The sequence below is a fragment of the Zootoca vivipara genome, chromosome 12, assembly GCF_963506605.1.
Source record: "Zootoca vivipara chromosome 12, rZooViv1.1, whole genome shotgun sequence".
NCBI classification, from domain to species: domain Eukaryota; kingdom Metazoa; phylum Chordata; class Lepidosauria; order Squamata; family Lacertidae; genus Zootoca; species Zootoca vivipara.
In genome coordinates, this window is record NC_083287.1 from 31,638,449 (window position 1) to 31,653,460 (window position 15,012).

The 15,012-nt window shown below is 43.3% G+C and overlaps 1 protein-coding gene across 1 annotated transcript in view; it reads right to left on the reverse strand.

The window, feature by feature from the left end:
• Nucleotides 1–152, reverse strand: part of PPP1R9A (protein phosphatase 1 regulatory subunit 9A) — a 136,825-nt gene extending 136,673 nt beyond the window's left edge. Inside the window, exon 1 of the mRNA XM_060280759.1 lies at nucleotides 4–152. The gene's annotated coding sequence lies outside the window, so the exon portion shown is untranslated. The remainder of the gene's footprint in view (nucleotides 1–3) is intronic.
• Nucleotides 153–15,012: the final 14,860 nt, after the last annotated feature.

Below are 15,012 nucleotides of genomic sequence, written 5' to 3' on the forward strand. Positions count from 1 at the left end.
CACCTCCTCGGCGCGCTGCAATGGTTTGCCCCGCTGGGAGAGGGAGGCTGGGGAGGTGGGTAGGAAGAAGGCGCTAAAGCCACGAAGCAGCAGCAGCAGCTCGGCGACAATGCGCCCGGCCGGAGCGGGAAAGGACAAGAGGCGATCCGCGCCGCCGCCGCTGCTTAGCCTCTCAGGCGCTCCCCACTGGCCCGCGTGCAGCCCGCCTCTCGCCGGGCGTGCTTGAGGCTCCCGCTTCCTTTCGCAGCGCTTCCCAAGGGGGAAGTGGATTGAGCCCCCTGGCGAGAGACTCTTACACGCCTCTGACTCCGTCTGCGCCTCAGGAGTGAAATTCTCCACTGCCCTGGGTTGCGCGTGGGTTGTTTTTTTCCCAAGACCCCACGTTCACGCAACCGTCGGGGGTACTTCGGTTTTTGAACAGAAGCTGCGTTTGGAACTGGCGCAGGAGGAGTGGGAAGACAGATTTGCCCCTCGAAGCTCGAGCATAGCTGCCAAGTTACCCCTTTTTTTAAGGGATTTTCCCTTATGCTGAATAGGCTTCCTCGCGAGAAAAGGGAAAACTTGGCAGCTATGAGCTCGCGACCGAGCTCAGTTGACCTGCCCGGCCGCGTGGAAATTGACGGAGTAATGGCCACGCGCCTTCCCCGTTACTGGGTTGCACGTCTGTGGTGGTCGCCACAGAGAGCAGCGGCTTTGCCTTGCGCTGTAAGGGCGGGGAACCTGTTGGACTACAGCTTCCAGCATCCCTGACCATTGGCTGCGCTGCTCGGGCTGATGGGAGTTGGAGTCCCAACAATATCTGGAGGGCTGTAGGTTCCTCGCCCCAAACAACAAAAGAAACCTACTGGGTCATGTAGTAAGCGTAGTGATCAAAACCACAGTTCCCAGCTAAATGCAATGCTTCTCATAAGAAGCTGCCTTTTAACGAAGTTGACTCATCTAGCTCAGTATAGGTAGGTAGCTGTGTTGGTCTGCCGTAGTCGAAACAAAATAAAAAAAAATTCCTTCAAGTAGCACCTTAAAGACCAACTAAGTTTGTCATTGGTATGAGCTTTTGTGTGCAGCTCAGTATTGTCTGCACTGGCTGGCAGTGGTAAAACACTGCTCCACCTAGTTCAATATTGTCTACACTGACTGGCAGAGGCTCTCCAGGTTTCAAACATCCCCAGCCTTTCTGGAGATGTCCTACCTTGCTCTTAGCACACAACTACTAGCATTCAGTGACACACTGCCCCTGAAACTAAATTTCAGACACAAAGAACTCTATTTGCAAATGAATCTACAAATGCACCATTTCCTTGAGAATTGTGCAGTCTATATTTAAAGAAGTTGGATCCAGAACTAACAAAGTTCTGTTCTTCAGTAGAAATCATCAGGGCTGATTTTAATAAAATATACATGAACATAGAATATGCACTATAAAGTGGAAACAGCATCAAATAAAACAGCCAAGGTGCAAGGGGGAGCAGCATTTATACCTCACTTTTCCATCAGGCACTACACACAAAATGGCCATGCCAAGGGACTACAATGAAAGTGGTCAGTCAAGAGGAAGAACAGAATGGTGGATCCAAGGAAGAGCATCTACAGGACAGGGACCCAAGCTAACTTGTCACCTTTTTTGTAACTACCTTCATGGTAAATTACAGCCAATTGGAAGGACTGGCATTTGGGGGTTGGATGGGTATCTGACAATGACCAAAGGGAAACAGTGGCTTTGGGGGCTTGGAAAACTAACTACCTGGGCTCATCCAAAGAACACAGCAAATCAGGTGTCTTGTATGAATGTCTAGCTGCTATGCCCTTGAAATACAGCAGAAAAATCACTGGGGGCCTTGTTCTGTAACTTCAATTACAAATACACATTACTACCCACAGCATATGAATCCATCAAAAATACAACTTCTAATGTGATATACAAAAGGAATGCTGGGGACTATTACGAAAGGGACAGAAAATAGCAATTCTTATATTACAATGTGCTTATATAAATACATGGTGCATCAACATTTGTAAGTGCTGTGTACATTTCTGCTTATGAAAGGTGCAGGAAAAAAGCTATGGAAATGAATAATCAGTTCAGGTTGGGACACTGTTCCAAACCAATAATGGCTGAAACATTTGGAACATTTTAGTTTACAAAAGAAAAAGAAAAAAAATGACAACTGGGAGCAGGATAGAGGGATATATACAGTGGTACCTTGGTTTGCATACGTTTTGGATTACAAACACATCAAACCTGGAAGTGTGTGTCCCTGTCCCAGTTTGCAACCTTTTTTTGGATTACAACCGTTTTTTATTATTACGAACAAAAAATTTTTGGAGGCCCCATTGGCGAAGGCGCGCCTTGTGTTACAACCTGTTTTGGTTTACAAACGGGCCTCCGGAACGGATTATGGTTGTAAACCAAGGTAACACTGTAGTAAGAGGTTTATAAAACTATGCATAATACTCAAAATTGGCTAGTAGTAGATTCAGGTGATACAAAATGTTTAAAAGAACTTTGCAAGATGCACAATCCGCTGCTAAAAGTTGCAGTGCTGAGGGCCACTAGTTTAGATGGCATTGAAGGGAGACTAGACTAATTCACAAAGGATATGCCCATCAATAGCTATGATGGCTACATGGAACCTCTGAGAATAGATGTGAGATGCTCTAAAAAGCCTTTTCCAACCTGGTGCCCTCCAAATGATTTGGACTGCAGCTCCCATCAGCCCCAGCCTGTATGAGGAACAACAGCAGGAAAATTACTAACTTGCCTTCAAGCCCTGTTTGTTAGTTTCCCATGGGGCATATGGTTGGCCTCTGTGGGGAGCAGATTCTTGGACTAGATGCGTCCTTGGTCTAATCCAGCAGGGCTGCTCTTATTAAGCAACCATTTTTGGTTATATAATCACAGAACTGCAGATTAGGAAAGAACCACGAAGCTCATCTAGTCCAGCCCCCTGCAATGCAGGAATCTTTTGCCCGATGTGGGGCTTGAACCCACAACCCTGAGATTAAGAGTACCAACTGAGCTATCTCAGGAGCTCTCACCATCCTCATCTCAAGGTGAAGTACATAATATAATAAAAACAGCTAAAGGAACCTAGTTTAATGTGGTGCAGAAAATAGCAAGTAAAAGCAATTGATTTTTTTTTTTAAGGAAACACCCACAACAGTGACCTATTCATTCAGCTGGGAAAGCTTGTCGCAACACAATTGTCTTCGATTGTTTCCATAAAGTTCAGATAGTGGGCGCCTGTTGTATTCTGACAGCAACGCTGATCCACAGAACAGGGACAGCCACACTAAAAGCCCTGATCTGAGTTACTGTGGAGCGGGCTTCTGCTGTCTTGGGGACCTTTAGGAGAAACTCTCCCACACATCACAATGACCTACAGGGACAGCCTCCCAGGTCACCTGGTCCTGAGCTTGCTGAGGCCGCCTCTCCCCTTAGCGTTCTGCATGGAGTGTGAAAAGCTAGTCTGTGTGCAGTTTCAGTATCATTTTTGTGCATGGCTAAACAAAACATTCCAGTGGGTTGATTTCAATTTATTCTCCCTCCAATCTCATTGTTCATTCATTATTACTAACAGTTGACATTGCTCCAAGTGTTCCTGCGAAGTTTAATGTATTCATAGCGGAATCCGCGCAGCCTTGCTTTTCCAGAAGAGCATGGGGAGAGAGCATGCAAGCTCTTCTGCAGGGAGATGTTCCCTGAGAAAGGTCTTTCATCTGAATTCTTTTAATCTGACTTTATTTCTGGATCCGGGGCCCATTGCAAGGCCAATGCGTCAGGAATTCTATCTTGTTCATTTTTTTTATTTCCAGATTTATCCACAAGTCCCTTTGTTTCATTTTTGATGCGATCACACACACACGGCGGCATTAAGGCTCACAGAAATTTAGATGTGGAAGGGATCCACAGATGCAATCTAGCCCAATACCCTACTCAATGTAGGAGTCTTGCAACTAAAGTGACCCCTGAAAGGCCACCCAGTCTCTGCTTTAAAATCTCCCGTGAACAAGAGACCATGACGACTTCCCAAGGCAGCTTGTTCAATGGCTGAACTGCTCTTGCCATTGATAAGTTTCTTTTATCCTTTAGCCAAAACCTGCTTCCCTGCACTTTATGCCCGTTGGTTATAATCCTGCTCCCTGAAGTAACAGAGAGCAAGGCCAAATTTACACCATGCATTTAAAGCATCATGATACCATTTTAAACAGCCACCACTTCCCACAAAGAATTCTGGGAGCTGTAGTTTATTCAGGGGTTTGACAGTGGTTAAGAGACCCCTGTTCCCCTTAAAAGGTAAAGGGACCCCTGACCATTAGGTCCAGTCGTGACCGACTCTGGGGTTGCGCGCTCATCTCGCATTATTGGCCGAGGGAGCCGACGTATAGCTCCCAGGTCATGTGGCCAGCATGACAAAGCCGCTTCTGGCAAACCAGAGCAGCACATGGAAACGCCGTTTACCTTCCCGCTGTAGCGGTTCCTATTTATCTACTTGCATTTTGACGTGCTTTCAAACTGCTAGGTTGGCAGGAGCTGGGACCGAACAACGGGAGCTCACCCCGTCACAGGGATTCGAACCGCTGACCTTCTGATCAGCAAGCCCTAGGCTCAGTGGTTCAACCACAGTGCCACCTGGGTTTCCAGAATTTCCTGTTAAAGCATTCTGAGAACTATAGCTCTGGAAGGCAACAGGGTTCTCCTAACAACTCTCAGCACCCTTAACAAACTACAGCTCCCAGAATTCTTTGGGGCAAGCCACAGCTGTTTAAAGTGGCACCACACAGATTTACATGTGTGGTGTAACTATGACCCACATCTGTTTCTTAAAGAAACGGAGCAAACACATTAATCTAAAAATATTGGTTGAGAAATATAGCTTGCAACATGACAGTATAGCCTACCTTCATGTTTTTCCCAAGTTAAAAATATGTTGCAACATAACAAACCAGTCTCGATTGCCCCTTTTCTGAAATGATAGTTAGTTGGCAACATAGTTATTTACTATCTTTGAGTAAACATGAATAGGATTGCACTGTTAATGCACTATGTAATGTATTGTTTTATGGTCGTAACTGTTTTATTTGTTTTATGATTGTGTATTTTACTGTTGCAACCCAACCTGGGACCTTATAATAGAAGATGGGCATTAAATCTAATAAAATAAATGAATATAAAACAATTTGACACATTACTGTAAATAAGGATGTGTTTAATTATTATTATTTTAATCTGGTGGATTATGCTCTTGTTTTCTTATAGAAAATAAAGCACAATCCACATCAGACGTCTGCAGAAGTCCTACTTAGTTCAATGGACTGGACCCAATAAGAACACTAAATGAATTACCCATTTTGCTCCCCAGCCAATTTGGTGAGCCTGTTATATAATCCACATATTCTGAACATCGAGACTTCATTAAAAAGGCATATTAGTATTTCAGAATTGGTCTTGGATTTACTTAAGAAATAGTAACCAGCTTGACAGCTTGGAGACTGCTTCAGAGAGCTCTTTGCCCAGAAAAGAACCACCAATAATGCTAACAAAACTATATAATTAACAATTTAGCAAAAAAGGGAGGGTCACATACTTGGCTGGTTACTGAGGGCAGTAATTGAACAATGGAGTTCTCGTTACATTCATTCATAAGCATTTCGTTTCATTAATAATGGAATAGCAGTGTTGGGAGTTGGTAAAGGGAATTTCCAGAACAAATCAGAAAATATGTATGTGAATTGTGATAGCAAGAGTGCCTGAGCTCATTCATTCTTCACATAGCACAGGGATGGGGGAACCTGTGGTCCACCAGATACTGCCGGACTCCAACTCCCATCAGCCTGGCCAATTTTGTGCGAAAATTGGATTCTTCATCACTGACATAACTGAAAACCCAAGTCACACATACAGGGGGTCGAATCTGCCAGTTTCACGTTCTCCCAGTTTCTAATTTTCCCATCTTAAATTTAGTTCTCTACATGGCTGCAGCAATTTCTGGTCAAGAAAAAGAAAGAACCTTCAAGAAAATTTGTCAGCATTCTAGTTCTAATTTCTCCTAATACTTTTTTTTTTGGCATGCTGTTTTTACTAATATACAAAAAAAAATTGCACTGAATATCCACTAATAATATGCCATACTTATGTTATTTTCACCAGTATATGCTGTTTTGGGCACACATTCCCCCAAGTATATGCATTTTTGTAAATATTGCTTTGCAGTAGAACTCCATTACAAACTTCACAGAACTGCGACTTTCAAAGGACGGCTGTGTTTCGATTCACATATTAGTTCAAGAAGTGCAAATTAGGTAGTTGCTCATTGAAATGCAAATAAAGTTGAATTTATCCCCCATTCCTAGTCACATAGACTTCCCAACCATTTTTTCATAACAGTTCCCCATAACTTCATTGCCTCCATTTATCCCTCTTTGCTATCTTCACTGCTTCCTGCTTGCCTACACTGGGTCTCAGCGCATCACACTGCTGCTCTTTTAATCCTTTCCGAAACCAGACTCCCATCATGCACCTGGGACATAGCTGCCAAGTTTTCCCTTTTCTCGCGAGAAAGCCTATTCAGCATAATGGAAAATCCCTTAAAAAAAGGGATAACTTGGCAGCTATGACCTGGGAGAGAACATTTCAGCTCTTAATTGTGACCCCTGTGCAGATGCAAACTTTTATATCTCTTCTCTAACTCATGAAGTGGGTGTCTCGCATATGAATGCTCTGGGTGCTTAAACATGGCTGGCACATAATGAGTTGCTGCACACCAGGGGGAATTCAGAGGTATGCAGGGCAATATGGACTTCTTAATGTTTCTAATGTTTGACATTTTATTATTATTTTTTATATTTTGCTGGGAGCTGCGCAGAGTGGCTGGGGAAACCCAGCCATGTGAGCAGGGTATAAATAATAAAATTACTACTACTACTACTACTACTACTACTACTATTGAAAAAGGTTGCTGGGTTCATCCTCCCTCCCTCCCTCCCTCCCTCTCTCTCTCTCACTGCACCCAGAAGGAAGAAATGTGCACAAATTCAAGGAAGTAGTCAAAATAAAACAGTCACAAGTGTCAATAAATTGACCCTTACTATAACAGATAACCCAGGTGGCGCTGTGGGTTAAACCACAGAGCCTAGGGCTTGCTGATCAGAAGGTCGGTGCGACGGGTTCGAAAGCACATCAAAGTGCAAGTAGATAAATAGGTACTGCTACACATGACCTGGAAGCTGTATGCCGGCTCCCTCGGCCAATAACGCGAGATGAGCGCCGCAACGCCAGAGTCGGTCACGACTGGGCCTAATGGTCAGGGATCCCTTTACCTTTACCTTTTATGACAGAAAAAAGACATCCTCTCTTTTTCATCAAAAGAGTAACAAAAGAAAAATAAGCTTGATGAAGAGCAATACACTCAAAACATGCTGGGTAAATTTCAAAAATATATCAATTTTCTGTGCATGTTTCCCCAGGGCTGGCCCTATCATTTGGTAGTTAGGTGGCAGATGCCGCTGTGCATGGCAATGGGCAGTGAATGTTACCATCCATCAGAGGACAAAGTTGTGTGTTCCATGAAACCTCCCCTGCAATCAGTTAGCTAGCCTGTTGCACTCGGATGCAGTCCCATTGCCAAAGTATTAACAAATATTTTCTTATTCTAGCAGGCATTTTAAGGTAGTTCTCTGTGTCCATGATAAATTTTAGTTGTTCTTATTCTTTGCATTGTTTTTAACATTTTATGTACGCCACTTAGAAATTCTGAATAGTGTGTGGTAATATAAATACCTGAAATTATCATCTGCTGGTCTGATTAGTTTGGTGCAACAGCTGGTGCCATATTGCCCTTTGCCTCAGGCAGCAAAATTACTTGAGCCAGTGCCATTCCCTTCTGCTTCTTGCCCCCCCCCCACCAAAAAAAGCAAGCAGGGTCAAAGTACCACCCAATTTCCCACGCCACACCCATTGAAGACCTGCACAGCCAATCTATTCAATCAGAGCACTTCCCATTGCATCAGATGTGACAATACAAGTTTTAAAATGCTATCCAGTAGTCCATGTCATGGGTGACAAGTAACACTACTTATACTTTATAAAGCTTGTGCATCATTGTATAATAAGCAGAGTCTTTACAGTCTGGCAAGAAGTTATGTTGGTCTTTTTGACTGTTTGCTGGTATGCTACCTCACTACAGTATTAGTCATGGACACTGCTATTTTCCTACATGGAAAACTGCTAGCACCTTCATGATGCATGAAAACAATGGGCTCCCTCCAACCCCATCTACCACATAAAACCTGCATGTATGCACACTGATAAAAGACGCACACTGCATCTATGACTGTTACATCTGACAATTTATTCATGATGTTCCCAGGTGCTGGGGAAAGTGCTTTTCTGCACAGGGAAATTATAACATCTGGCCACATGCTGTAAACTTTATGCTGCACCTATGAAGGCAGCAAGCGATGGTGCGGAAGATAGGGCATGATGCTTTTAAAATGGCCTCCCAAAAATCAAGAGATAGGAACTTTTACGGCTAAAACAGTGAACCACTCTTCTGCAACACCACCTGTAAGGGGCTTTGAACACCACTGAAGGCAAACACACTCCCTTCTTGATTACTAATGCCTTCACGGTGCCACTGACCCTTTGCTATGCCTTCTGTTTTTAATTAGCATCATTTTTCATGTAGCTCTACACATCTGCAGAGCTGTCAGGTCTCAGCCACATGCCCCCAGAGAGATTTGTACAATGCTGGAGGAAGAGTTATGCATCTCCACTTTTTCCTTTTTTTTTATCCTTGCTTGCTTGCTCTTTTGTTCTTTAAAGCCTTTCAAAGCTTCCACAACAGCTGCAGGCCTCACCAGCAATCAACCTGGGAACAACATACAAGGTAGCATAGCTCTCAGCCGGAAAGTGCACTGCCCATTGACCAGCGGTGGTGACTGGTGTCCTTTGGGACTGGTAGGTTAGAAGACAGAGCGATCCAGTGCAGGTGAGGCCAGAGCCAACGACAGTCAGAGTCCCTAATGGACCAGCCTCCACTGTCACATTGCAGCAGCCTTCTATGAACAGCCCTCCAGCCACTTACGTCTTCAGCATATTGAAAAGCTAGAAATGGACAGTGCTATTTTCTGGGGGGGGGACACAGGAGGACGCATACCCCTAAACATTTTGTGAATCTAAGTTTGGCCTCATTGACGGGCAGTTTTTCAATATGAGTAGGAAAGTGAGAGTACCCACAAACATTTTTTTAAAAAGAAAAAAGCACTGGAAATAGATATATTTTACCAAACTCAGTTCTGTTAGTCTAAGATTGGCATCCCCACAATGGTCCTCTCCAGATGTTTTGGACTGCAACTCTCATCAGCCCTGCCCAGCACAGAGGGTCGTCATTTCCATTTCTGTCTATTTCCCACAGGAAATGCTGTCTTAAGCTTTTAAGCAATGCTGTGCCAAAACCTGCTATTCGGTTTCTCAAATGACTTCTTCGTTTGCAAAAGAGAGAGAGAGAGAGAGAGAGAGAGAGAGAGAGAGCGCTCCTTTTCTTCTTCGTTCTCAGGACACATTCAGATTTCTTCAGAATTTTGCTAGGTGCAAGGTTGAGTTTACTTTATTCCTGTGAGCTAGCCTTGGGTGGTGAGTGCATTTTTCTTTCCGTTAAACATTTCTCCAGCACTCAGAGGCCTTCCAAGTCTAAAAGAGCCCCATGGGAAGAGTTACCTAACAATGTGTCCCCCCCCCCGAACATCAATAGAAATGTGGGAAGCCACTTTTAGAAGGAAAGTACATGTAAGACAATGTACAATCTTGCACACATCTACTCAGAAATAAATTATATGAAGTTTAATGGGGACTTACTCCCAGGGAAGTGGATAGACAGTTGGAGCCTGAAAGTCTTTACTGTATAATACTAGCCAGGCTTGCTTTATTGCTTGCTTTCCATGTAGGGTGTGACAAGGCGCATCAGTAAAATATTCCATAAATGTTATGTCTTCTTGGTTTTCTCACACAGCACCCTACAAATTCTGTACAGGTACAGGTTACTGTCCGAAGCTCTTCTTGTCAAATGCCATCATGGAATTTGGTACGGCTTATCCACACATGCAACGTAACAGTGCTTGTGAAGCTAATAAATGGAGTTGGTTTATTGTAATAATTCTGATAGTGCACCTGTAGGGTTTCATTTCACAAGCAGCTGCAGAACTGAAGATAACATTAATCCTGAATACACTGGAAAATGGGGAGGAAGCGGCCAAGGGAAAAATAATTGCAAAGTTACAAATATTATTTTAGTCTTAGAGCTGCTTTCACTGTGGCATTTGGGTACATCCACATTTCAGGATTAATCTGTAATAGATCCAGGAACCATGGCTACTCCTCTAAAGAGAGATTGCTCTGTTCTATTCTGTTTACTGGACACAAAAATAATGTAATAGAACAAAAGACCAGCTCTTGCATATTTGAGAACGTTGTGCCTCAAAATGCAAAAATAAAATAAAAGAAAGGAACAAATCTGGTTCTTGGTCTAGATATGGTGGATTGCAATTAGGGAAAGGGCCTTCTTGGTGGTGGTGCCCCAATTGTGAAATTCTCTCCACAAGGAAGCTTATCTTTGGTGTGCCAGCCAAAAAACATTCTTTTTATTCTCCCAGGCATCTAAACTGAGCTTGAACTGTGTGTTTGGTTTTTGTTCTGCTCTTTATGTATTGCTGCTATTCTTGTCTTTCTTTTATTGTATTTCGGATCATCTTCTTATTTAGTTATTAGACTTCTAAGTTGCTTATTAACCAAAGGTCTCCAAGAGATTTACAACAGGTTTAAAAAACATAATTACATGTTTTTGTTCAGGCAGCTTAATTAACCTTGTTAAGGCTGACTTTGACGGTCTAATTTTCTTCTGACTTGTGCCTGCCTTTTTGGTTCTAATTGATGGTAACTGTTTCATTGTTGTTTTTTATTTACTGAAGCACTTTATTTTTCTTTCATAATGACACATAAGACATTGCGATTTTCAGCTCGGGCTGATTTACACATTCCACTGTTTTACTTTCATATTAAAAAATGTACAAAAATCTTACAGAAATTCAACCAGACAATTAAATTTAAAGGTGACAATGCAAACATAAGAGCAACTCAAGTTGAGCAGCTTTGGCCTGTGATGTCTTGCTGGGTTTCAGGTAGGTAAGGAAAGAAAAACAGGTTTATAAGGCTTGCCTGAGACATGTTTATAACAGTGGGAAGGATGGCAAAATGGCCACCATTTCCACAATTTTTTTGCCCTGCTCAACAATAGTGACCTGGAATTCTTGGCGCTTTGGGTAGTGGAAATAAGATCTTTGTTACCTTGTACAGATCAGACCTCAAACTCCATCATTACATTGCTGGTAATAGTTACAGCCATAAATTAAACTTTTTCACAATATGAATGCCACCTGGACTTGATCGTATGCCATATATATATAGCACCTTAAAGACCAACTAAGTTTTTAAAAACTTAGTTGGTCTTTAAGGTGCTACTGAAGGAATTTTTTTATTTTGCTTCGACTCAGACCAACACGGCTACCTACCTGTAACTAGATATATATAGGTTACTGTTATGCAGCTAAGTAGTAAAGTAACAGCACACTTAGGAACAGGATATCAGGAACATACATCCTCACAGCATTATTGGAAATAGCTGCCCCAGTGGGAGAAAAGCAATGACAAACCTAGACAGCATCTTAAAAAGCAGAGACATCACCTTGCCGACAAAGGTCCGTATAGTTAAAGCTATGGTTTTCCCAGTAGTGATGTATGGAAGTGAGAGCTGGTCCATAAAGAAGGCTGATCGCCGAAGAATTGATGCTTTTGAATTATGGTGCCCAAGGAGACTCTTGAGAGTCCCATGGACTGCAAGAAGATCAAACCTATCCATTCTTAAGGAAATCAGCCCTGAGTGCTCACTGGAAGGACAGATTCTGAAGCTGAGGCTCCAATACTTTGGCCATCTCAGGAGAAGAGAAGACTCCCTGGAAAAGACCCTGATGTTGGGAAAGATGGAGGGCACAAGGACGAGGGGATGACAGAGGACAAGATGGTTGGACAGTGTTCTCGAAGCCACCAACATGAGTCTGGCCAAACTGCGGGAGGCAGTGGAAGACAGGAGTGCCTGGCGTGCTCTGGTCCATGGGGTCACGAAGAGTCAGACACAACTAAATGACTAAACAACAACAACAACAACCCCAGTGTCAATGCTCTGAGGTGAATTTTGTTTTATGGACCACCACCATCATGTGTCATTCACAGCAGCCTTTGCAGTAGTCTTAAGGAGAGCGATTGTACAGCATCCCTCTTAGTTCTGTTGAAAGACCAGCCACTTTTGGTGTCTCTCAAAATTTATTGTGTTCCTGCTGTAAATCACCACAGATCTCTGTAATTAAGAATTCGTGCCTGAGCTTGCTTTTTCCCTTCTCCCACTTCTGGTCCTTTTCCTTTTGTGTCACAGCTAAGCATTGTGAACCTGAGGGCAAGGTTTTTCTTCTCACCGATATTTGTAAGCCACTTTGGGAGTCTTCTTTGGTTGAAGGCCAGGATTTATTTATTTATTAAAAAGCTTAATAATACAGTAATCAGGATAGGATGAGGTGTAGCTATTCGCCCTGGCAAATGTAAACATTTTTACTAGTACTGTAATGGATGTCCAGAAGAGACTGTGACCACACAAACCTCCCTACATCAGAGATTCTGTAATTTAGGCACAGCCACTAAGAGAAGCCCCTCTCCCACATCCAAAAAGTTCACACATTCACCACTTGGCAGAGTAGGCTTCTCTTTCAGAGCTCAAAGAGTGGACACCCTCATATTTAAGAGGGGAACAGCAGAATAAAAAGAATACATGGATGGGATGGGATGACCTAAAAATAAAGAAATAAATTGGGCAGAGTGAGATGAGTACATGGTCTAAAATGTGCCAGGAAGAGGAGGCCACACAGAGGCTATGCAACTAACAAGGACTTCAGTAGCAAGAAGATTAGGGAGACAGAAGATACAGCAAAGCACTGCTTGGAAATACAGAACTGAAAGTGAAAACATAGTGCCTGACAGCTGACTCAGCAACTTCCTGATATGGCAAGCCTGAAGGGCCAATACACCACACAGTCTTTTAAATTGGAGGAAGGATTTTACAAGGATGTGGAGATCGGGGTATTCAGCTGGGCAATTCCAAAAATGACTGCAGCCCCAAAGCCCACTTGGTTAGGGTTGCCAGACTCAACAGAGGACAGGACTTCTGTGCCTTTAATTGCCTGCTCTCTTTTGAGTCTGGAAACCTTAAAGAGAAACCAGCAGACCCTTTTCTTGGAAATTAAACAAAGGGTCTGCTGGTTTCTCTTTAAGGTTTCCAGACTCAAAAGAGAGCAGGGCAATTAAAGGCACAGAAGTCCTGTCCTCTATTGAGCCTGGCAACCCTACACTCAGTCTTTAAACTAATCTTGATTATACCACTGCAAAAAACCCATCACTTTGACCCCATACACTGCTAAATGGAAGATAAGCTGCATTGATGTCAGTGGACTTTACTTCCAATTAAACAAGCTTTGTCCATTTCGCACTATAGTACAAGAGCAGGAAAAGCATTCCTGGGTAATAATTTCCTCTGCTTAGCACTCCGTGTTCACTATCAGAAGCCAGACATGCACATAGAAAAATCTATGGTGACCTTCCTGACTTGTGTGGTTGAATCTGAGCTATACAGTAATGTTAATAGTTTGGTGGCGTTAAGCTGCATGCCAGACCTCTCTAATCCCTGGATCTAGCAAGTGTTAAAAGCCTTCTTATTCTTGGAATACCCAAGATAGCTTCCTGGTGAGGTGATGGGGGATTAAGGAGTTTGGTGCGAGATGGCAGGTGGGTGGAGCCCCCTTCCTCAACAGAAAAAGCCAGAGTTTTGAGTTAATTTGTTGTAGTGATGTGAGCCAAAAGTAAACCAGCAAGCTGTGAGAAGACAGAGAGACAGAACAATGTTTGAATTCAAGGCTGTGGCTATGGGAGAAACAAGACCCTTTTGGAGTGCCAAATGCTGTGAACAGATTGAATATATGTGTAAATAAACCATATAGCATAAAGGCACCACAGTCTCTCCTGTGCCTCATTTCTAAAGGAAACACGAACCCTGGGTAAGCACCCAAAATCCTGCACAGCTCAAAGACTGGGGTAGTGCGCAACATTAAGAACTGGATTTGCTGAAACAGCACATTAGAGCTCTTAAACCAAAGCTGTTGGGATCTTGCCCTGAGCACGCAAAAGTGTCGGGCTTATCTCCTAGCTCATGGGTAGGCAAACTAAGGCCCAGGGGCTGGATCCCGCCCAATCAGCTTCTCAATCCGGCCCACGGACGGTCCGGGAATCAGTGTGTTTTTACATGAGTAGAATGTATCCTTTTATTTAAAATGCATCTCTGGGTTATTTGTGGGGCATAGGAATTCGTTCATTTCCCCCCTCCCCCTTCAAAATATAGTCCAGCCCCCCACAAGGTCTGAGGGACAGTGGACCGGCCCCCTGCTGAAAAAGTTTGCTGACCCCTGTGTGAAGAAAAGGCGGGGGGACCTGGAAAGTTAATACACCTTCACACTTAGGTCCCTGACAAAGCTTGTCAGTTTTAGAACAGAGCCTGAAGTTGGTAGATAGCTTTGTAGAGTGTAGCTGCCAATACTCGCTATATATTGAAAGACAAGGCATATGTTTGTGGTAGGGTGGGTTTTTGGAACCATTTAGCCCCAAGGAGAAATGTCTAGGGAAGGCTGACAAAGTGGTGTACGTTTCAAGGAAAAATCATGAGCTAGCTGTTTGACAGCTGACTCTACCAAGAATGGAATACAACAGAGTGCTGACAATGTCTTCTTTCCCTCTCCCTCTCTCTCTTGAGTTCTTCTGTTTCTGAAGAGTCAAAGGAAGGAAGCTTGCCTTATGTTTTCCTAAGAAAAAGGGCTTTGAATTTGCACAGCTGTACAAGATAGGACATAGTCAGGGTTGAACTGCAC